Source organism: Pteronotus mesoamericanus, unplaced genomic scaffold, assembly GCF_021234165.1.
Source record: "Pteronotus mesoamericanus isolate MK-2021 breed Mesoamerican mustached bat unplaced genomic scaffold, CSHL_Meso_final scaffold_1066, whole genome shotgun sequence".
Lineage (NCBI taxonomy): Eukaryota > Metazoa > Chordata > Mammalia > Chiroptera > Mormoopidae > Pteronotus > Pteronotus mesoamericanus.
In genome coordinates this window covers 3,785,523-3,808,825 of record NW_026555299.1, presented here as the reverse complement: position 1 = coordinate 3,808,825, position 23,303 = coordinate 3,785,523, and the positions used below count along the sequence as shown (strand labels likewise).

The window sequence follows — 23,303 nt, the reverse complement described above, 5'->3', positions numbered from 1 at the left end:
GAATCTGGAGCCTGCCAGGTGAGGAAGGTGGAGGGGGACGTTTCAGGAAGGGGAGACAGCAGGAGCAAAGGTGTGACAGCGCTAATGTTCTAACTCAGGGAATGGATTCGGTACACTGAAGACACCTGAAAATTTCAGGTGCACAAAATTTGGTCTTATATCATCTTGACCTTGTTTTTTCTTCTGGCTCAAGTCTGAAGAAGAGCTGAGCTAAAAATAGCTCCTGATGCAATGATAAAGCATTCAAGTAACAATTTCAAGGAGAAAGTTAAAACTACATTTAGTTACAGTATTTGGCAAACACTAACTTGCAATATTGATGTATTAGTTAGAAACCATTTTGTTTATTAAAGCAGATTCCTAAAAGCCTCTTCTTGTACACCTCACTATAATATATAATAGGGTTTTAATTCCCTGATGCTTTCCTAGGGCCTAGAATAGTGCCTGGCACTATTGGGTGCTCAGAAAATATTTGATGAATGAAGATATGAATCCTAGGTTATTATCCTAAAAATTATTGTGAACGTTTAAAAGTATTAAAAATGTGTTTGTTTTTTTTTAATTGAAAACTTCACACATTTCCGCTATTTAGACTGACCTTTTCCTGAATGGCTCAGTTACCTATTGCTATGTAACAAAATATGCCAAAACTCAGTGGCTTAAGAAAACGGCCAGGCATATTATTGTTAATGATTTGTGGATCTGGAATTTGAGCACGGTTCAGTGGAGACCACTTTTCTGTATTCTCCATGGTATTGGCTGGGGCATCTCCACTGGGGCAGGAGGGAGTCTCAGTTCCCCACGTGGCCTCTCCAGATAGTCTCTGTTCACTCACTATACTAGGTTGAGCTTCCTTACATGGCACTAAGATTGTTCCAAGAGGGTAAAAATAGAAGTTGCAAGGTATCTTAAAGCCTTGACCTGGAAGACAGTGTCATTTTTGCCACGTTTTTTTGAACCCAAGCAAGTCACAGGACCATCCCAGAATCAAGTGGAAGAGAAAGGATTTTACCTTTTGATGCAAGAATGACAAATTCCAACAGCAAAGTAGCATAAGATGGGGAGATATTGTTGCAGCCGTCTTAGGAAATGATCTACTATAGTCAGCTCTCTGAGCATCACAGTTCACATCTCTTCCACATGCAAAATATACTTACCCTTCTCCCCGAAGTTTTACCCCATTATGGCATCAACTTGAAGTCTAGGATCTTAACAACATTACGATGCACATGAAGTTTCTCAGGCACGTCTGCTTTGGTGCAGCTTATGATTTAGGGCTCTGTTAACGAAGAAGACAAGTTGTCCACCTCTATCACCTAATCTGCCCTCACCCAGCATACAGTGGTGAGACAGGGACAGGAAAACTGCAATAGATACTCCCATTCAAAAGGAAGAATGGGTGGAACATAGCTGTCACTGGTCCTTGACAATTTTGAAATTCAGCTAGGTACATGCCACCAGTTCTTTTCCGCACATATTAAAAATGTTCCTTGGTTGGTGCCCAGTTCTGGTGCTTGGGAGTTGTTTCCTGATACTTTGTTTTCCGAGGCTTAGCCTCACCCTGTGGGGTCTTGGCTCTTTCCTCTGCTGCTCTTCTTTCTCATAAGAAATGAGTCATGTTTGCATGTGTGTAGTTTTTTCAACCTGCTTCCTATCTATATGAAGTTAGGACTCAGAGGTACTTTTTTTTTTCATTTTGAACTCTTTCTTTCAGTATTCAGTGACTTTCTTATATGACTGTCTTTTTTTAGTCCAACCTGGTGGTACTTTTGCCCTACAATTTTGAGGGTTTTCTGTGAATTTCGGGGAGGGTCAATTCCATGTCTCAAAAGCCACATCTGTAATTCCTTTGCCAGACAGACTTCTCTAATGTCTCAGCAAAAGATTTGTTTGACAAACCCTTCATTTGATATTTAGTCTGAGGCTGTTTCTTAATTCGAACATCTTTTGCCAGTTGGAGAGACTGTCATATGCCCTCTATATCTTTAAATTCTGCTTGAAAATTAAACAGGTCCTCCTTTAATTTAGTTCTCTCTTCCTATACTTTATCATATGCAGTTAAAAGAAGCCAGTTGGCACTTTTAATATTCTACATGAAAATATCTTTAGCCAGATCCACCAGTTTGTTAGATGAATACACTATTTTTCACATTATTGCAGGTAACATTCTTTCCAAATATTTTACCAGTATATAACATCTTGCTCTTTCTCCTGCCTCTAATAGCAATTTTCTCATGGCTCTTCTGGCCTTTGCTAATAATTAATTTACTTGCCACTTTTCCAGTCTCTGCCTGCCATTTGGTTCCAAAACCAGTGCTGCATGTTTTAGGTTTTGTTGGTTTTTTTACACCTCATTTTAGGAATCGGTTTCTGTCTCCATTTATCTATTGTTGAGAAACAAACCACCAGAAAATACAAGGGCTTCTTATTTTAAGAAAGTCATTTCATTACTCACAATTTTGGGGCAGGAATTTGGGCAGCACTGGCTGGCATGGCTCCCCCCGCATACCATATGGAGTCAGCTAAGACAGCTTTGCTGGGTAGGAGGATTCCCGATGTCCTTACATGTCTGGGGCCTAGTGCTGCTTTAGTTGTATTGATCGAACCAGAGGGTCTAAGATGGCCTCACTCCTCTGGTTTCTTGGATCTTCTCCACACATCCTGTCAGTATTCAGTGACTTTCTTATGTGACTGCCAGGCCTCCTAACGCCTAGGTCAGATGACAGAAGTAAGTATTGAGCAAAGCAAGTCATATATCCAAAGGGAGGGAAAGGGGATTCCATCTCTCAATAGAAGGAATGGCAAATGCACATTGTAGAAGGGCATGCAGAAGTGGGCAGCAAAGCGGGGGCCACTGTGGTCATCTTTAGAATAACCTGTCACACCTAGTAAGTTTAGAAGATTTACAATAGATGAGAAGTTAACAAATGGTGACTTATGTATGTATCTGGCTCCGACATGGTTTATTTGTCTTATACAGAGTTTTAATTACAAAAGAAAAGCAGAAATTGCTGACATTAAACAATTGGAAGATTTCATCGGGAAGGTTATATACCTGGCCTCTCCTGAAAAGTAGTAAGCTGTTATACTGGGTCTGCATCTTCACATGAGCTGGAAATTGCCTGCTTTACTTGCTTAGTGTTACCTGTCTGGCTTCTGTAGGTATTTGAGTTTATACTCTGTTGCTGTATATGATTTTATGTTTTAGGGGACACAGCGATGTGCAAGACAGACATAGAGCTTATATTCTAGTAGGGAAAGATGGACAGTAATCAACTAGACCCATAAGTAATATTGTTGGTAGATAGTGATAAGTGCTCTGATGAAATTAAATGATGACAAGGAGAATAGAAAGTAACTGGTAGTGTAAACACTTAAAAAGAAAAAAGAAAGTAACTGGTATGTGAGTAGTGGAGTGGAAGGGATATGCTAGATAGGGTGGTCAGAGAGGGCTCTCCGAACCTATGTTGTTGAGTGGAGACCTTCATGATGAGAAGGAGCCAATCTTTTGAAGCTCTGGAGTGAGAGCTTTCTAGATGGGGAAGAAGGAAGTAAAAAGACCCATGCGTGGGACTGGGCTTGGGTGGTTGGAGAAAAGCCAAGGCCTGTGGCTGAGCTGCGTGACGAGGTGAAGAGTGTAAGAGGGGAAAGTGGTCGTAGAAGCGGTAGGCATTGATGAGATGACGAAAGACCGCCTGGGACATGGGAAGCACTTTGTATTTCACTCAAATGGGGAAAATTCGAGTAATGGGAAGTCATCGGAGGAATTAAAGAAGTGTAGTGATGTGATGTCATTTACTTTTTGTAGAGATTACTCTGGCTGCTCTATGGTAAATATACTATAGAGGCCAGGGCTGGGAGTTGGGAGGACATTAGGGAGCCTTGCAGTCACGTATAAGAGATAAGAGTGATGAGGACTGGGGTACGGCGCTCTAGGGGATGGGGCGTGTTTGTCAATGGGATGTGTCTGGGGGAGAGAGTAGACAGGTCTTGTGCTGGGTTAGATACGTGGGAAAGAGAGGAATCAAAGCTGGCTTCCAGGCTTTTGGCTTGATCAACTGAATGAGTGGCTGGTCCCCTGAGGAATTCTGACAGAGGGGCAAGCATGAAGTGGGAATTAAGAGTTTTATTTCGACTATAATTAAGTTTGTGATGCCTACTATAAAAATAAGATCGGTAGTAATAAAAAAAACTCCTAAAAATGAAATTATTTTTATCTTACGGCTTTTATGTTTTTTTTTTCTCATTAAGAAACTTTCCCATTATTTAGATTGAGACCCAACCTGCAATGAAGGAAGTTTACGGATGTGTATTGGGGAATATATTTTTATAATGCGTAGTTATTTACTGTGAGGTGATCGGCACAGCTGAATACCATCAAGAATTAGGCAGGGAGTGTTGTACTGTGTTGTGAAAATCTCATTGGTTCCTGAAGTGTTAATCTTTTTCCCCCCTATTTATTCCAAATGGGTCAGAATGGTCAGAATGAACTAAATGTAATTTATTCACATTTTATTATTATAGAGACTTAACTTATTTTTACTATTAACAATGGTGGCGTGACAATATTCAAAATGTTCTGGGAGAGCCTTCCAGAGTTGAAATTATCATTTAGCTAAGAGGAGAAACATAACTACATAAGGCTGGATTGAGTAAGGTGAATGAATTTGATGAATTAAAGTGCTGCTTGTGAAGAATAGTATATTCACTTTGGCATTTTAGCTAATAACTTTTTATTGAAGAGTTCAGATGCAAAATGAGATCATAGGTTTTTCACCTCATCTCTAGAGTCATTTGGAGATAATTGACAAGATCTGCCATTGAAGTCAACATGGCTTAGAAATAATTTATAATTTTATTTTTAAATTGTGATTTTAGGATTTTATCACAAGATGGTCATAATGGCACTCTTTTACTATAATTTGGCTGGGAGAAAGTAATCTTTTATATAAGGTGAGTTAATAGTTTATTACTATTACCATTTACCTTTTTTAGTAAACAAAAATCATTTAAACTTAAATTCAAATGTATATTATATAGAGAACATAACAGATTTAAAACCATGTAAAATATCTTTCCTTGCAACAAAACATTCTTTTTCTGTCTTTGTGAAACCTTGAGTCAAAATGTACTAGTGAGTGAATGTGTTTATATTCCAGTGGTGTAGCTGAACCAGACAGGTCTGCAGCACAGCGGTTTATTTTTAGACTCTGGGTTGCCATTTTTATCCCGAAAAAATATTCATCAGTGTCTTGCTGACAGACCATCAGTTTTATAAATGTGTCGCATAGACCAGATTTTGTTCTTTGTCTCGCTTTCCCTCCAACTCTTTTCTTTTCCCTTTGATTTGTTCGTACAGCTGTTTGGAGGAGAATGTTTTTATATCATGTATTAGGTACTTTAATTCACAGATTGTCAGCATCACACAGTTCATTCACCTGTCTGCAGCTGCTTCTGCTCTCTACTTGTCTATTGTGGGAAACTGTTATGAGCTGAAGGCAAGGAAAAGAGACACATCCATTGGAAGCTCTCTTTCTGGGTCCATTCAGTTTTTGGCTGCCTTCTTCAAATATATGCTTACATTTGTATGCACTATGTGTGTGTGTGTGTCTTTCATTCCTTATCTTTACCTAAGGACTGACATCGTTTTGCATGAGCAAAAGCTGCCTCAGACTAGGGGTTACACCATGTGGCAGAAAACCTACCAATTTGCGTTGAAAATAAATCCATCATTCTCTCTAAATACATACAACACCAACCATTTAATTTTTATGAGACTCTTTTTTCATTATAGATGCTTGAGTGGCAGATACAACCACAACAGAAGGAGAATCCCTGCAATTAAAAGAAAACAAGGGGAAACTCATAGTAAATTAATTTTTTAACAATGCGTACTCATGTTTTACTTTTATAAAAGTTCAGATTTCCAAGGTAGGTTTGGTATTCACTTGTCCATCTCTCCAATAAATATTTACTGAATAGGTACTTAAGGACCCAACATGTTAATAGTATTGGTGGATATCACAGGTTAGAAAACAGGGTTCCTGACTTGTAGAGCTTATGAGTACATATTTTAAGGAGAGGAGACTTACGTATGGGTATTTTACGGACGTGGTACCGTAGTATACCACAGCGGTCCCCAACCTTTTTGGCACCAGGAACCAGTTTCGTGGAAGACAGTTTTTCCACGAATGGGGGTGGGGTGGTTTCAGGATGACTCAAGCACATTAGATTTATCTTGTACTTTATTTCTATTATTATTACATTGTAATATAAAATGAAATAACTATACAACTCAACCACATGCTAGGTTTAGCATGTGGGCTTACCAAAACCGTGACTGAGACAAGTGTGCAGTATGGGAAAGAGGCGCGTACAGAAGTGGTAAATAAAATAATGGGTGGGCAATGTGCAGACTAATATGAGTGTCGCATTTTGAGTTAAAGCCTGCTCCAGGTGCAGCTATACAATTGAAGTATATCAACTCACCGGCCACTGTAAAGCCTGCCACCAGATGCAGCTTTATTGTCACTTGCCAGTTATGGATAGGGTTTTGTTATAAATCTGCAAGTAATCGGTTTATTATGGTCCCTGTGCAGTCGATCCTCTGCCAATTATAGTCTGTGTTTGCAACCACTCCTCAGTGCTAACATCACCTCCTCAGCTCTACCTCAGATCATCAGGCATTAGATTCTCATAAGGGGCACAAAACCTAGATCCCTCCTGTGTGCAGTTCACAGTAGGGTTTACTCTCTTACTAGAATCTAATGCTTCTGCTAACCTGACAGGAGGTGGAGCTCAGGCGGTAATGTGAGCCATGGGGAGTGGCTATAAATACAGGTGAAGCTTTGCTTACTTGCCAGCTGCTCACCTCCCACTGTACAGCCTGGTTCCTAATAGGCCATGGACCACTATTGGTCCGTGGTCCGGTACATTAGGTAAGAGTATAGGCACGGGGGCCAGACACTTGGGTTTATAGCTTGTGCTGATCGTTTCCTAGTTGTGTTACCTTGGGCAAGTTGTTTAGCTTCTCTGAGCCATAGTTTCATCTATACAGTTAGTATATATCTCAGAAGTTACTGTGAAGTTTAAAAAATGTGATGCTTGTTTAGCAATATTACAAAAATATGGAGCATCATGCGTAGAACATTGTAAGCACATAATAAATGCTAGCTAATTTATATTAACAGATAACAATAATAGTAATACCAAATATTCTACCAGTATTGTAAAATCTAACAGTCAGGCATGTATTCAGCTTTAAGTAACAGTACAACTGACTATGGTAGCTTAAACAAGTAAGGATTTGTTTATCGAGAAGCCTGCAGTAGCCCTGACTAGGGTAGCTCAGTGGGTGGCTCAGTGGTTTGGATGTCCTCCTGCCAGCCAAAAGGCCACCAGTTTGACTCCCAGTCAGGGCACATATCTGGATTGTGGGCCTGGTACCTGGTCAGGGCGTGTGAGAGGCAACCTATTAATGTTTCTCTACTACATTTATGTTTCTCTCCCTTTCTTTCACCCTCCCTTCCCCTCTCTCTAAAAATAAATAAATAAAAATCTTAACAACAACAAAAAGAAGTATGGGGTAAGCCAGACTGAAATAGTCATCATTCAATAGTTATTTATGGAAAATCCATATGTCAGGTGCTTATTCTAGTGACCTGGATTCATCCATAAATAAAATATAACAATCCGTAACCTCATAAAGCTTACATTCTAATTAGGGGGAGAGGTGAAATAAACAAAATAAAAATGCAAATTATGGAAAATAGAAGGTGGGTTTCAGAAAAAGTTCATAAAGGAAGACCTATTTAAATGAGGTTATGAGAGAACAACACAGTCTTAGTAAGTGAAGGCTAACTAAGAGGAAGGCACAGCAGAGGAACAGGCATAAGAAAGGATGGTGGTGCCATCCTCTAAATGGACTCCTGGTGACAGTGCCAAGTTAGGTATCAAGCAGCCAAGAACCTTGAATGTAAGATTTTTTTAAGATTTCTAAATTTAAAAAATTTCCCATGTTATGGTTATTATCCTTACTTTACGTAACAATTGGCAGTCAGATACTTAAAAGAAATAACAGTGATACTAATATATAAATCTAAACAGTGTTTTAAACAACAACAATAATAAAACGTAATGGCTGATGCTTATATGATGCTAATTATGTGCCAGGAACTTTTGTAAGGATTTGATATCATATTCATTTCCTAATCTCTGAGTTAAGTACCATTACTATTGCTATTTTATAGATGAGTGAATTGAGGTAATTAATTGAACCAGGGTATTTGTCTTTAAGGACAACAGAGAAGAGAGGTAACAAGAGAGAGTGTGCATACCATTCCATAGTCCAGCAGACAGAGTTGGTGAGAGTAATGCTCACGGGGTGGAAATAGGTTGAATCCCTAAAGCCTGAGCAAAGGAACAAAGGAGAAATTGAGGGTATGAGTTGGGCTCAGAGTGGCTCATATAAACAGTTACCCCTGACTTCTGCAACTAAGCCTCACCATTAGATGTGATTACGTCCAGAGCTCTGTCATATTTCAGAGATAGTCTTCCCATTGCTAAACCCCAAGCCTGTACCTTGCTCAACAGATACCATTAGAATCCATTGCTCTTAGTGTCTTTGTTTGTTTCTTCACTTGGTTATCTCTTGAATTAAATGAAAGGGGAATTTCCCAGCTTCAACGCTGGCCTTCTAATGGACCAAGTTTCCAAGATTAAGTACGTTGAGGTAATATCTGAATAGCTCTTATAGAACAAATCTTAATGACAGTGCCTGTCTTAAAATTTCCCATATGATTTTTGGCACACATTCTGTCCCTAATTAGAAGCTGCCAGTCTATCAGAATACAGGTGTAGTCCATTCTTAAAAAAACTTGGTGTAAGAAAATGTATCTTTATGAAAATAGCTAATGTGTGTGTGGCGGGGGAAGAGTTTTCATTCTAAAAATATTGTTAAGGCTTCTATTAAGTTAATTGGAGGAGTTTGCTTTACGTGATTACTCGGAGAACAGATTTTTATTTATACAGTATATAAATGTGAGACCACAGTTATTATTTAAAGGGTAAACTCACATATACTTTATATGGAGGATTCAGTCATGTTACAATGTCGTGCTCATCCTTATTGATGGGGACAATTGTGTAGTCAGGTAACATATGACAGAGAAGACTGCGACATGGTAAAGGCAAAGAAGCCTGGTGCTGAGGATGGCCTTGCTGGTCCTGGTAGATTGAACAGCCCTTGTCAGAAGGAATAAGTAGATTTCATCAGATAACAAATTTAATGTAAAATGTTAAAGCAGTCCTTATTATTTTCAGTAGATGTTTCCTTAATTATCCATATGCTATATGGTGTCCCGAAAAGTAGCCTTGTTATATTTAAATAAAATCTGAGTGGAAGTTCTCCAGGGAAGACCTAGGTCAGAGGGAAGTTCATGAAAACGTTGAGTCCTTTTGTATATTTAGGATGCTACAGGAGTAACTCATGATTATGAGGCACTTTGTTGATACAAAATTACCCTCAGAGAACAAACCACCGTCTCTTAATGCTGAGCTGTACAGCTCTCTTTGTCTAAGTACTTGGTATTATGGTGAAACAGTAGAAAACCCAGGATAATCCCCTTCTCTCCACCCTTTTATCCTTTTTAGTTTTTGATCAGTCCTGGCTCTCTATTTTCTGCAAAATACCTCTTTAGGCCTAAGGTTGGGAAAGGTGGATTGAAGTAGCAAGTGTATAGTGGGCAGTTCTTTATTTTGTTTCATTTATGGAAGGCCTGAGTTTACCAAGTGCTTTTCTCCCTTAGGTTTTACATGCTAACTGAATTAAACAGACCATCTACTGTGGCAATAACCCAATGGGGGCTTATAGTATAATTCTGTTTTTAGCATTTATGGAATATGCTTTCATTGGAATTTTAAACATCATGAAAAATTATATTAAAAAAGTATGTAATTATTGCAGAAAAACTAAAAAATTCAGCTAAGTAAAAAGCTGCATGTTCTAATTTTAAAAATTATTTACAGTCCTCTACCATCAACTTGGTTTGTGTATAACCTTTTAGACTACACTTTTTCCAGCATACACATAAACATGCACATGCATATGTATATGTAGATTTTTTTATACAAAACATGGCAGCTGTGTTTGCTATTTCTACTATTGCATCTGGCAATTAATTGTCTTAAAGTTTTTAATAAGCTTCATTGGGCTCATCATTAAGTAATGGTCATTACAACTTGCAGCTAAGAGTCTTCAGGGAAAATAAACATTGTTAAAAGAAGTATGGTCACTTTGGCACTGTTTGTGGGAATGCAGGAGGATGCAGGTACTGTGAAAAACACTATGGAATTTACTCAGAAAATTAAAAATGGAACTGCTGTTTGACCCAGAGATTCCACTGCTAAGCATATACCCTAAGAATCCCGAAAACACCAGTTCCAAAGAACTTATGCACCCCTATGTTCATAACAGCACTATTTACAATAGCCAAGTGCTGGAAACAGCCTAAGTGCCCATCAGTAGATGAGTGGGTCAAAAAACTGGAACCATTTACACAGTGGAATACCATGCAACAGAAAGAAAGAAGAAAGACCTCCTACCTTTTGCGATGGCATGGATGGAACTGGAGAATATTATACTAAGTGAAATAAGCCAGTTGGTGAAAGACAAATACCATATGATCTCACTTATAAGAGAAATCTAATGAACAAAGGAAACTAACGAGCAAAATAGAACCAGAGGCATGAAAACATGGAATAGAGTGACAGCAGCCAGAGGAGAGTGGGAGGGAGGTAATGGTAGAAACAAGGGGAAGGGACTAGTCAAAGAACATGTGTGAATGACCCATGGACATGGACAACTGTGTGGGGACTGACTGAGGGAGCGGGGGCTGGGCTGGACGGCGGACGGCAAAGGGGGGAAAATTGGGACAGCGGTAATAGAATGACAGTAAAAAAAGTATGCTTCATTAAAGGATGCTCGAGAATTTACAAAAATAAATTAAAACTTTTAAAGTTAAAAGAAAAAGAAACCCCAAATATAGTCACTTTGGCTCCACAACAGTTTTGCTCTAATTTGTCTTCACTTGGCAGTATACCCTAGACACCTTTCACTGTCATTGGCTTTTCCTTGGTGCTATCATTTTTAAAAAAATGATTTTATTTATTTTTAGAGAGAGGGGAAGGGAGGGAGAAAGAGAGGGAGAGAATCATTGATATGAGAAACATAAATTGGTTGCTTCCTGCATGTGCCCCGACTGAGGACAGAACCTGAAACCCAGGCATGTGCCCTGACCGGGGTCACGTCAGCAGCCTTCTTTGAGGGATGATGCCCAACAAACTGAGCCACACCAGTTAGGGCTGGTGCTATCATTTTTGATAGCTGCATTGTGTTTCCATTGTATTGATATACTATGATATATAATATAGATATCTTATATATATAACGTATAGATTATATGTGGATGTACTCTTCATTGCTATATATATTCTTCAGTTATATGTTATAATTTCTTTAATGGCCCCTATTGTTGAAGGGTTTTAGTTTTGCTACTGCCAACAATGGCAGTATACCAGCATCTTAAAGGTCATGTCCATCCTGAAAATCTAAAAAGGCAGTAGAGCATTAGGTTATGGCCAGCAGATGGCATGGAAAGGTGTAACATTTAATGAATGGGTTCAGATGGCCTTGCATCATAAGGATCAGTGACAATTTAAAAAAAAAAAAGGCTATTGTACCTCTAATAGAATCTAGCAGAATACTGAAATTTATAAGTTTAGCAGTTAGGAATCCTAATCTTGTGAGGGATTGAAGGTGTTTTCAAAATGTTAAATAGCAGATGCTATTAATCCTCCCAGCATACTTGCAGGGTAGGTGAGTAGGTCAGTAAATAACATAACTTTAACTTTAGGCATCAGAGACTTTAGTTTTGTTCTCTTCCAGCGCTAGTTCATATAGTGAGACTTTGTTTAATAATTAACATTCAAAAAAGTTGTGGAAACTTTCACTAGAGTGTCTACAATACCTTTGCAGAATAAAAAGAGTTATAAGTAAATAAAGAGGACCACTGAAAAAATACCTACGAATGCACTTTAGATCAGCCTTTTGTTAGAATTTCTGTGTGTAAGTGGTAGTTTCCTGAAGGGAGAATGTACTTCCTTTGATTCCATGTTGCTCCCAGACAGCTGTACTTGCCACCTAATCACTGCCACTGGGACAGTGGCTTATCCATGCGCTTGAATAAGGCAAGCTTCAATGACAGCAGAAAATTATTTCACTGCTCTTTACCACTTCCCTGACAGTGATTCACAGGTGAAGTAAAAGTTATAAAAATAAGCCTCAAGTTTTCTACCTTTCTTGGCTGTGGAAGAAAAGTTGAAAATAAAAGGTTTTTTTTGCTTCAGTTACTCATGCTCTTTGTCTTGAGTCTTTAAAGATGAGCTAGCTGTAAGTTCGTTATTTTAAATCACAGTTCTGACTTGACTTGGTACTGTTTCTAAACTTGTGGATGTGTGTGTATTTTTAGAAATTAAAGATGAGAGAGGCGTCATTGCCATGACTATATATTCATCATAGTCGTGGATTCATAGGGTCTTGGCCATGCCTTTTATATATGACTACAGTTAAAAGATGCTGAAAAGCCATCCTAACTCGTTGGCTAGGCGTCGTTCTTCAAGGCAAGAGGTCACCAGTTCAATTCCGAGTCAGAGCACATGACTGGGTTGTGGGTTCAGTCCCCCATCGGGGTGAATATGAGAGGTAACTGATCGATGTTTCTCTCTCACATGGTGTTTTTCTCTCACATGGTGTTTCTCTCTCACATGGTGTTTCTCTCCCTCTCTCTCCCTTCCCCTATCTAAAAATAAATAAAATCTTTAAAAAAAAAAAAAAAAAAGATGTTGAAAAGCCCTGGCTGGCATTGCTGAGTTGAGTGGAGCGTCGTCCTGTAAACTGAAAGATCACAAATTTGAATCTGAGTCAGGGCACACAGCTAGGGCACATACTTAGGTTGCAGGTTTGTTTGGTCCCTGGTCATGGTGCGTACCAGAAGGCAACACATCAGTGTTTCTCTCATGCATAGATGCACTCGCGCGCGTTTCTCTCTCTCTCTCTCTCTCCCCCCCTCCTCCCTTCCCTTCTCTCTAAAAATCAATAAGCATGTCCTCAGGTGAGGATAAAAAAAAAAAGTCTGTAAACAAGATGCTGAAAGTCAGGCTCAGAAATACTAATTACTGGTCCAGGTTCATTTAGCTAGCAGAGCCAGGACTAGAATATTGGCTTGCTTACTGCTGGTCAACTCACCACTATTTTATGTGGAACACAATCTTTGCAACTGAGAAAAATAGTTCTGGATTACGGGAAGCACCTTTGGAAAGATTCAGTTGGAAATGTATCTCAATGAATGTTCATTTTGAAAAGTGTGATAGTTGTTGAGTCGTTTAGCATAATTGCATTGGCAGTCTTGGGTTTTCCTAAAAAGTAGAAAGAGGATCCAACCAGATGCTATCTGACAGGAGGGGACTGTGCTTCCATGGCTTTGGCTCTTCACGGATAAGTTAAGAAAAACGAAAAACAGTGAGACTAGATAAGCATTCTTTATTCTTTCCTAAGTTAATTTTTAATAGTAGTCAGTCTTCAAGATATATATCTTCATTGTTTATCAAGTTATCTTTTGGAGGGGCTATTTTGAAGTTCTCGACAGGTCTGCATCAGGCATGACAAGTAGATGAACTTGACTTTTCCTAGGGGTAAAGTACCTAGGGATGTAGTGAGCCTCTCTGACTGAAACATGAACACTTAGACCTTTAGGGAAGTGTTTAATCTTTAATCTATTCACTAAGAAACTTTGGGTCAAAATAGGACTTTATTGTAGTGTTACTGCACGAAACTAGTAGCTTAAAAGCAGAATAATTTCTTAGTAGGGATGGACTTATCAGAGTGACTGATATTCAAGGTCTCTGTTTTGGAGGAATTTACCCACCTCAAACTGAATATTATTGCTAACAGCTTAAACTGGATGAATTAGATTGAAACAAGCCAAGTAACCTACAATATACCCTCCCTATCTATCTACCTTAGTGTTTATAAATTCAGACCATTCAAAAGAAATTAATTATTGGAATCAGCAATTAGCTCCCATTACAAGTCTCGCTTTTTCGAGGCTGGAGTTACATATTTCAAGGACACTCATGTAGTAGACACTGTTGTCCTATTAGTGCGTGTGCATACTGTTAATAAGCTAAGGGAATAGATATTACTCTACCACTTAAATGTGTACAATCATAATGTATGCCAAAAGCTAATATATTTTATTTTGAGCTGTAGGACTGTACCAACTTGTTGAAGCAACTTCAGACATAGGCATTTACGAGATGTGAATTTCTTACATTGGAGTAGAGGCAATGTTATGGTTCATGTTGAACATAAAACAATTGCCTAGGCTGGACAAGTCTCATTTGAATGTTAACTACTTCACATTAAGAAGAAAATAATTATATTGTACATCAGGATAAGACTCTCATAACTATTCCATTAACTCTTTTTCCTTGCCATATTTTACAATCTAATTAATCATTATGATTAAGAGCCAGATAACAAGTCAAGGAACTTTGGTTCTTTTTTTTGCTTCCAGTTGTTTTGAACTTGTATACATTATTTAGCTTCTACTAATGGGGGGCTTCGACATCCAAGAGGCCATATAGTAAGCCAGACTTAATGACTGTTGTGGTCTGTAAAGTGTACAAGTTTAGGTTACTGAACGGTGGCTGATGGGGATGGGAAATAAAGAAAAATGTCATTCTCAATATGAGTGATTTGGGTACAACATGGGGCAGATTCCTGGCATGTTATATTTGGGTAACACCAGACAGACTGGCTGGGGTTAAGAGGCTGGCTATATAATAGTGAAAAATAAAGTTGGATTCTGCATTGTTAGATTAATGAGCAATGAACTCCTTACAGTATGTATATGTACCATGCTGTATTGCTAAATGGGACTGCTGCAGATAGTTCCATGTTTATAAGTTAGTGTTCCATTGTGTACTGGGTTCACATTCTGGTGATTAGATTTAAGGTGAATCTAGATGTGGTCATTGGCAAGTCACTTGACCTCTATGAGGTGGTTTTGTTGAACAAAAACTGAACAATAACGTGGGGTTCTGCTGCCTGCTGTCACCCTCTAGGCAAATTCTGGGGACAGATGTTTGATGGAAAGGAAAGGAGTCTTTTATTCAAAAATTGCACAATTTTGGAAGAATGGCAGGCTTCTGCCTCAGAACTCATCCCCTCTAAAATACCCAAAGAAAAACTCCACTACCTTTTGCCAGATTGGTTCAAAGCTACACTTGGAGTTCCCTCTCCCGTTTAAAATACCGTCCTTTGGGAAATGCTTATAGCTGCAGCACAACCATCCAAGTGGCTTTGATTGTTCCCTGTTGCAGTCTAGCTTCAGGCATCTTTCTGGAGTCTGCGTATGTGTAGCTCACACAGCCTTGCCACCACCACTGCTGCTTCCCGTGCCTGGGACATGGGGCTCGGGGCCGCTGCCAGACCATGCAGTTTCCAGGGCCTGCTAAACTGCGATCACAAGTGCTCCAGCCCCTGACAGGGTGAGCAAGGGGAAGGAGAAGGGCCAAGTGTCTGTCCTCCCTTCGTTTAAATCTTTGGGCCCCAAATTCCCTGCCCTCTGGAAGGGTCCAGCTTCCCCAGCCAGTCCCGTAGACTTTAAAAAGATCTTATTATGCATAACCTTCACTCATATAGCTCCTGGGGCAGTTACTATTTATACCTAATACAGTGTTGGGAAAATTAAAACAGCATGTTTCCTACTGTGTTTGGCACATATTAGGTACTCAATAAATTTAGATACATGTAAAGTGCTGTTTGACTCATAGGAATGATCGAAACTTAGGTTCCTTTGTATTCTGTTGTGTAAATTGAATGATGTTATTGATAGAAATTTTATGTGCTGAATTTAAGGGATGACACAGCAAGAGAAATAGAAATTTCTTTTCCTTTCTTGATCTAGCTTTTGGTTAAAAAACTAATATTTACTCATTGTTTTTTTAAAGGGATTAAAAAATAGAGGTAAAATTCTCTACATGAAATTAGCAATTTATCAGTACAGTTCCGTATATTCACTGTGGTTTACAGCTATCACTTCTGTCTAGCTCCAAGACCTTTTTTTATCATCTCAGAAGGAGACACCATACCCATTAAGCAGTCATTTCCTCCTCAAGCCTCATTTCCTAGCCCCTGACAACCACTAATCTTTCTCTGTTGATTGACACATTCTAGATGTTTCATGGAAATGGAATCATACAGTCTGTGATCTTTTGCATATGGCTTTCACATAGCATAATGTTCATATATAAGGTTCATCCACATTGTAACATGTGTCAGTACTTCATTCTTTTTTATGGCTGATAATATTCCATTGTATGGATATACAACATATAAAAAAGTCTATTCACCAGTTGATGGGCATTTGGGTTTTTTCTACCTTTTGGCATTTGAGAATAGTGCTGCTACAAACATTCCTGTGCAAGTTTCTGGTTGAATACCTGTTTTCAGTTCTTTTATGTATACAGAATTAGTAGGTCTTTGTTTATCTTTTTGGGGAACCATCAAGCTATTTTCCTCAGCAGCTGCATCATTAGAATTCCCACCAGCAATGTACAAGCATTCCAATTTATTTACATTTTTACTAACACTTCTTATTTTCCATTTTCGTTTTTTAAAAACTATGACCAAACTGTTTTGTCATTGTAGTTTTGATTTTCATTTTCTTAAAGATGTTGAACATTTTGTCACGTGCCTGTTGGCCATTTTTATATCTTCTTTAGGTGAATATGTATGCAAATCTTTCACCCATTTTAACCTGAGTTGTTCTTTCGTTATTGAGTTGCAGGAGTTCTTTATTCTGGATACTGGACTCTTATTAGATATATGATTTTCAAATATTTTCTCCCATTCTTTGGGTTTTCTTTTTAATTTCTTGATACTGTCCTTTGATGTATAAAAAAATTAATGTTGAAGTCCAACTTATTTTTTCTTTTCTTGCTTATAGTTTTGGTGTCATATATAATAACCTTAGTAGCTTCAAAATTTTTCCTTTCTATTCCCCTTCTACTTTCTAATACTTGTTGTCTACTGCTAATGTTTATTGAGCCTTTACTATGTGCCAAGTCCCATATTAAGTGCATTATATACATTGTCCCATTTAATTTTCAAACAATCCTATATGGTGGGTACTATTATTAACATTTTTAAATCGAATCTTTACAATAACTTAACGGGACAGATAGCATTGTCTTCACTTTACAAATAAAGCAGCAGAGACAGTAGAGGTGAACTGGCTTCTGATAGGTGGCACAGTTGGCATTTGAACCTAACACTTGAACCTTGCTGGTCTCATTTTAGGGCCCATGTTCTTAACCACTTCGTATACTTTCTTTGTACTAAAATAACAAAAGCCTAGCATCTTTCCATTACGGTTTTACTAGGCCTGTGGTCCAGAAGTAGTAACTTCTTTGTTCCCAGCCAGAATTTCTCCTCTTGCGAAGCCCCTTCCATGTTACGCTCACATCCTGGGTGGGTGTTCCCAGAGAAAGCCACATAGCAGTTTGAATTCACTAAATCACACTAAGGCATGGGATGGATAGCTTTTTAATTCTTATATAGGGGTTTGTATTTTTAAAGGGGATGTGATACTAACCGAAATGACTCATCTGGAAAGGTTTTCAGTTAACAAAGTAAAGTGAAAAAATCAGGCAGAAGATATTTTGGGGTTTTAGTTCCATTAGAAGGAATTACAAGTCCTTGCTGGGAAGTCAGTCAGTCCAGGGGATTAGCTGCCTTCAGCAGATCCTGCTTTTCATAGTTTCTTCCTTTTCTCTGCTCTGAACCTATAGGTTGGTTTTGAATGTTGTTATGTTTTCCTTTTTATTGTTGTTGTTTTTTGTTAGTTTTTTAAGTTGCATGCTGTAACTATCTGCAGTAATTGGTTGGGTCAAGAGAAGAGGAGGGAAGGCTGAGAGAGCTGATCATTAGAGAACCTGAGAGGCCTGTGTGGGAGAAGGGGCCTCCATCATGGGAGAGCATATTCGCATACTGGGCATTTTCTTTCTATAGTAATATACTGTGCTTGAAAATAAACAAATGTGTCACTTTCCTATACCATGAGGTGGTGGGAAATGCCCACAATATCTGGGTTTATGCGTAATCTATTTTTTCCTGTAAAATTATTTTTTATTAAAATAAGATTAGAAGAACAAATTATAGTAGTCTTTTCTTTATTTTGCATCACTTTCACTCATTATCTTTAATAAAAATGCAGGAAGTTGCTGCTGTTTTATTAACTTGCAGCCTGCATACTTCTCTTTGTTCTTTGTTAGATAGGAGCTGGCATGTGTTACACTACGTTAGCATTTGCTCTTTGGGACTTCACTGGTTTCTAAATTCAGCACTGCTAAGTCCTGTTCCCTGTTTGCTTGAATCAATCCAGACTGCTATTTTTAGTAACAAAAGGGAATTGAAATAGCAATTTTCTTCCCATGTAATAGATCCCCAGTGGAATACTGATGCAAGCTCTCTGTCATTTTCTGTTCTCCCCGCCCCCCAAAAGCCCTCGGAGGAAAGGCAGCTGTCATAGTTTGCGGCGGTATTAATCTTTAATCAATCGAGTGTTTTCTGCATTCAGGTGTTCAGAGGGGGGAAGAAAGGGTCAGGAGAAGGAACCTGCCTGGAATAACTAAGCTCTTATGCATGGGCTCTGCTGTCAGAATGTGGTGGGTAGACAGAAGAGCTAAAAATAACATGTTTGCTTCCAGTGTTTCTCTAGTCTATTTTTGATGTTTGATTTTGATAAGGTTGATTTGGTACTTACTAAAAATACCTGTTCCTAGCAAAGTGAGGACAAAAAGAGTAGAATATTTTTAACCTACACAAGCTAATGTATTTTTGTTGACTATATAAAATCTGGGAGCTGAGCCCTGGTCAGTTGCCAGTGTTTTATATAATCTGAAACAAGCTAGACACTTTGGATGCCAAGTTGGGATATTCTTTCTAGTTGTCAGTTTCTATCTTCTCAAAGGCTTGCAAATTTGGGTTCTGGTGTTATATTTATATATGAAGCCATAGCCTTTTTTATTTCCTCTCCCCCTTTCTTTTTTCCTCAATCTCAGTTCTGCCCCTGGCCATAATATGGGTACTCCCGCAACCCATAGGATTGTGGGTAATACCTGAGGCCATTGGTTATGGGTGATACCTGTAGCTTTTTTTCTGTGTATTGGTGAAAACTACCTTATCTACTTACTTCATAGCAAAATGAAATCTGAGAGCACCCAGCGTTCATTGAAGGAGCACATCTTAATAAGAACGGTGAACTGTCACTACTTTGGTAATTTGGCATATGCTTTACTAAACCAAGATGGTTCATCTTACCCTCCCCTGATTCTACTTTGGATTTAGTCACTTCATATCCACCCTGGCACATTATGAGTGAGGTAGTTCTCTCTAACATTCAAAATCATCTCTTTTTAAGGATAGCCTCAGTATCCTTTAAAAATGTATATTTATAGGTTTATCACAAAGTGAAAACTTTGCTCTGTTAAATTTTTTTAAATTTTATTTTAGCTCACTGATTTTTGATGTTGAGAGGGGTTGAAGAGCATATTGGGTTGAGTACAGTAGGTGACTGGGCATTATTTCTTAAAAAATACCAAGTGGATAAAGCAGTGGGTAGTTTTCTAAGAGGCTAGTGTTCCATTCATAATCACCTTTTATTCATTCACTCATGTTCATCCGGCAAAACCTGATTAGTCACCTGCTTTTGCCAGGCACTGTGCTAGCAGTTAGACTGTGGTGTGAAAATGAATAGAGGAAACCTCATTTTAGATGGAGTAAGGAGGCCTGAGGGGGGAGCTGTCAGGCCCTACCACTCTACCTTAATTACATACCCCAACAGGAAAAAGCAATAATTACAGACCCAAAGAGAGGAGATGTACCTTGTATTTTCAAGAAAGTGTGCCCCTGTTACTCCAGTGGATGGAAGATTTTCTCCTTGCCTAGCACAAAGCCCAGACAGTGGGAACCCTTGCAAGTGGGCCAATGGGAAGCCTTTAGCACCCTGCACTCTCTTTCCTCCATGGACTTTGATTCAACACCCCTACCAACGTCCTCCTTTTTCTCTATAAAATAACTTCCCTATCCTTCGTTTGCTGGGCTTGCCTGCAGTTTTTGCTGTAGTATGATTGTCCCAAATTGCAATTCTCTGCTGTTCTTGAATAAGCCCATTTTTGCACATTTTTGCTGGTAAAAATAACTTTTTTTTTGAACGGCTGACAGCGGTGACTCAGACCCTTATGGAAACCTATATGATGAATGCAATTAAGAGGGAGTACAAAGTACACTGGGGACAGAGAGTTTTGAGATCCTATTAGTCTAGAGGTTAAGAAAGGCTTAATGGGAGAGGAGAAATTCAACTGAAGACCTCAAGATTGGGAGAGACACTGGTTGGCGTGGAATTGGGAGTGGAGGAAACAGCATTTGTAAAGAGAGAGCATATTATATCTCAGAGGAACTGGAAAAATGTCAGCATGACCAGGGCATTGAGAGGTTGGAGGAAAATGATGGGAGTAAAGGTCAGCTCGTGGGAGGCCTTGTAAAGAATAAGGGCAGTGGGAGGCCATTGACAGGTTTTAGGCAGGGAGGTGATGCCATATTTTCCCTTCGGAGTGGTCACTTTGGCTGAGTGTGGAGAATGAGTCGGAGAGGAATAAGAATGGGAACAGGTGAATGAGGTAGAAGGCGGTTGCAGTGGGTTTCATGGGAGAGGAAGGGTGGCAGCCCCAGGCGCTGGCAATGGGGAGAATTGAGTGGTGAGAAGTTTTAGGTTTTATATAATTGGCCGTAGGGAAACATTGTCACTTCTTGATGAGACTGAGATCATAAAAATGGTGTTCCAGTAGGACAGTTCTTAACTGTGTATAGCATGAATTAAGTGAGGACAAACTGAAAGATTCACTGCGCAGGCCCCTGGATGTTGGAAGCTTTGACTGGGGTGTTGTGATAATGAGCTGGTTAATAACAGTGAAATACCTTGGACAAATATTCTTATAACGATGTGAATACTAAATATTTTGTTTTAATAATTTATTGACAGCTTTCTCTTGCTTTTCTGACTCTATAATAGTGACTTTAACTATACAGAAGTTTATTTTTCACATAATTTAAAGAGGACTAGAATTTTTGTATATATCTGATTCTCCATGGTAAGCAGTGAAAACCAAAATGATTAGTTTTTAAAAAGTGGCATAGTAATTCCACAGAGTCATCAGGAACCTTGATTCCTGTGAGTGTGTTCTTTCATCTTAGCCCAAGGCTTTTACCCTCAGGTTACTTCATTGTTCAAGACTGCTAAACTATAGCCATCGCGTTTGAATTGGCTAGATAAAGAGAAAAAAAGGGCCTCTCCCACCTGAGTCCGCTTCCTTTAAGCTCAAAGTCCCTCACAACACTGCTTGCACATTGGTTCTAGAATTTAATCAGATGGCCATACCTCGCTGCTAGGGGAGGCTGGAAAAGAGTCTGTATTCCAGGCCAAGATTGCTGCAAAGAAGGGAGGGAAGAAGGGATGTTTCGGAAGACAGTGGGCTCTAGCACAGATGTACATGTAACACACAAAGGATTGTCCTTTGGGTTGTTTTGGACATTTCATTTTTTATCAGTGTAGCTGTGAGTGCTTAGTTTTTTCATTTTAAGAAATCACACACACACACACACACACAACTCCAACAGGCACTGCTTCTAATTTGGGTGATTTGGGAGCTGGTCTTTGTTTCATTAGGTTTTCATTGCAAGGTTGTAGGTATATTAGGGTGATCATGATTAGATCATTGTTTCCCAACATACAAACTAAGAGATGATCTTAGGTACTGCATTGATGAATGTTTTTAAAATATAATAGTTATATATACACATATTTTACACTAAGACTCTACTTACATTAATTGAAACTGGCAGCCTTTTATAATAATCGGATAAGTCAGTAGTAATCAAATCATTGTTACCTATTAAATTTTATTTTAAAAATCATTTTTTAAGAAAATAGTAAGTGACTAGAGAAATGCTGGTTTAAGCAATGCTACACTGATTTTTGGGAAACCGGAATAGATGAAGGGTTCTTCAAAAGAAGGAAAAGACTTTTTCAGAAAGGCGGTACATGCACATGGTTAACAGTAAGAAGAATAAAAACTAGTAATCACTTTTCTGTCTTTCCCCAGCACCCCAAACGCAACCACAAAAGACTCTTGATTTAATATGGTGCGATTTGGTTAGATTCCTAAAATTAATAATGAAAGGTTGACTCCACAGGCAATATGGTATCATCTTAATAGTGTGAATTACACTAGTGTATTATAAAAATGAAAAGTTATTGACCTTAAAGGATTTTTTGTCCAACAATAAGCTATCTCCGCTATTATTGTTGGCAGATACGTAGTTTTAAATAAAGGATATATTTTTAAAAGCAAAAGCTGGACAATCCTTATTCTCATTCTATATGTCTTAATACACTTTTATAATTACCTGAAGTCTAGCAACTGACTTGGTTATGTTTGTATATTATTGCAAACATACTACCTGCCATGTGGCTTTGAGAATAGACATATACACACACACACACTCGAGTTATCTGTATTCTTTTGAAATATGTATATTCTAGCCAAAAATTCTGGATATATTATATGGAGTGACTTTTTTTTTGAGGTTTAATTCTTGAGCATTTCCTTAGTAAGGGATTTTTAAGACCCTAATCTGAGAAGTCTGATACTGCCATCAATTCACTGCTGTATTCATACAGGATTTGCTTGCTCCACCGTTGTAGAGAATGAGTAAAATAATCTAGGTACGAAAGGCTCTGTTAACAGATAGATGAGTGGCCGGTAGTTTAGGAGAGCGTAAATTACTGTGGTTGTAAAGTGAAGAACTTTGAGAAACGAGGTTCCCAGAGAAACAGTCTAAGCATTATGTGTTTAGTAGTTTGTAACACTAAGTGCTGAGCATTGTTCATGCATTCAGCAAAAGTCTCCTGAGCACCTACGCTGTGCATGTCACATAACAAGGAGCCTGGAAGAAGAATTAAGATATATACACATAAGGAAACGCAATTCAAAGTAGAGAATTGTAAGTGCCAGCAGAGAAGTCCATGGAAGGAGCTCTGGGAGTTGAGAGGAGAGAGAGGTTTTCGTTCGTTTGAGGCGATTTGGGAGAGTGGAGTTGGTGGCCCTTGAACAGGCTTTGA

At 38.6% G+C, this 23,303-nt stretch overlaps 1 protein-coding gene across 1 annotated transcript in view; it reads left to right on the top strand.

Moving 5' to 3' along the window:
• HSD17B12 (hydroxysteroid 17-beta dehydrogenase 12) overlaps nt 1-23,303 on the top strand; it is a 139,653-nt gene that overhangs the window by 25,964 nt on the left and 90,386 nt on the right. The gene's annotated exons all lie outside the window — the stretch shown is intronic.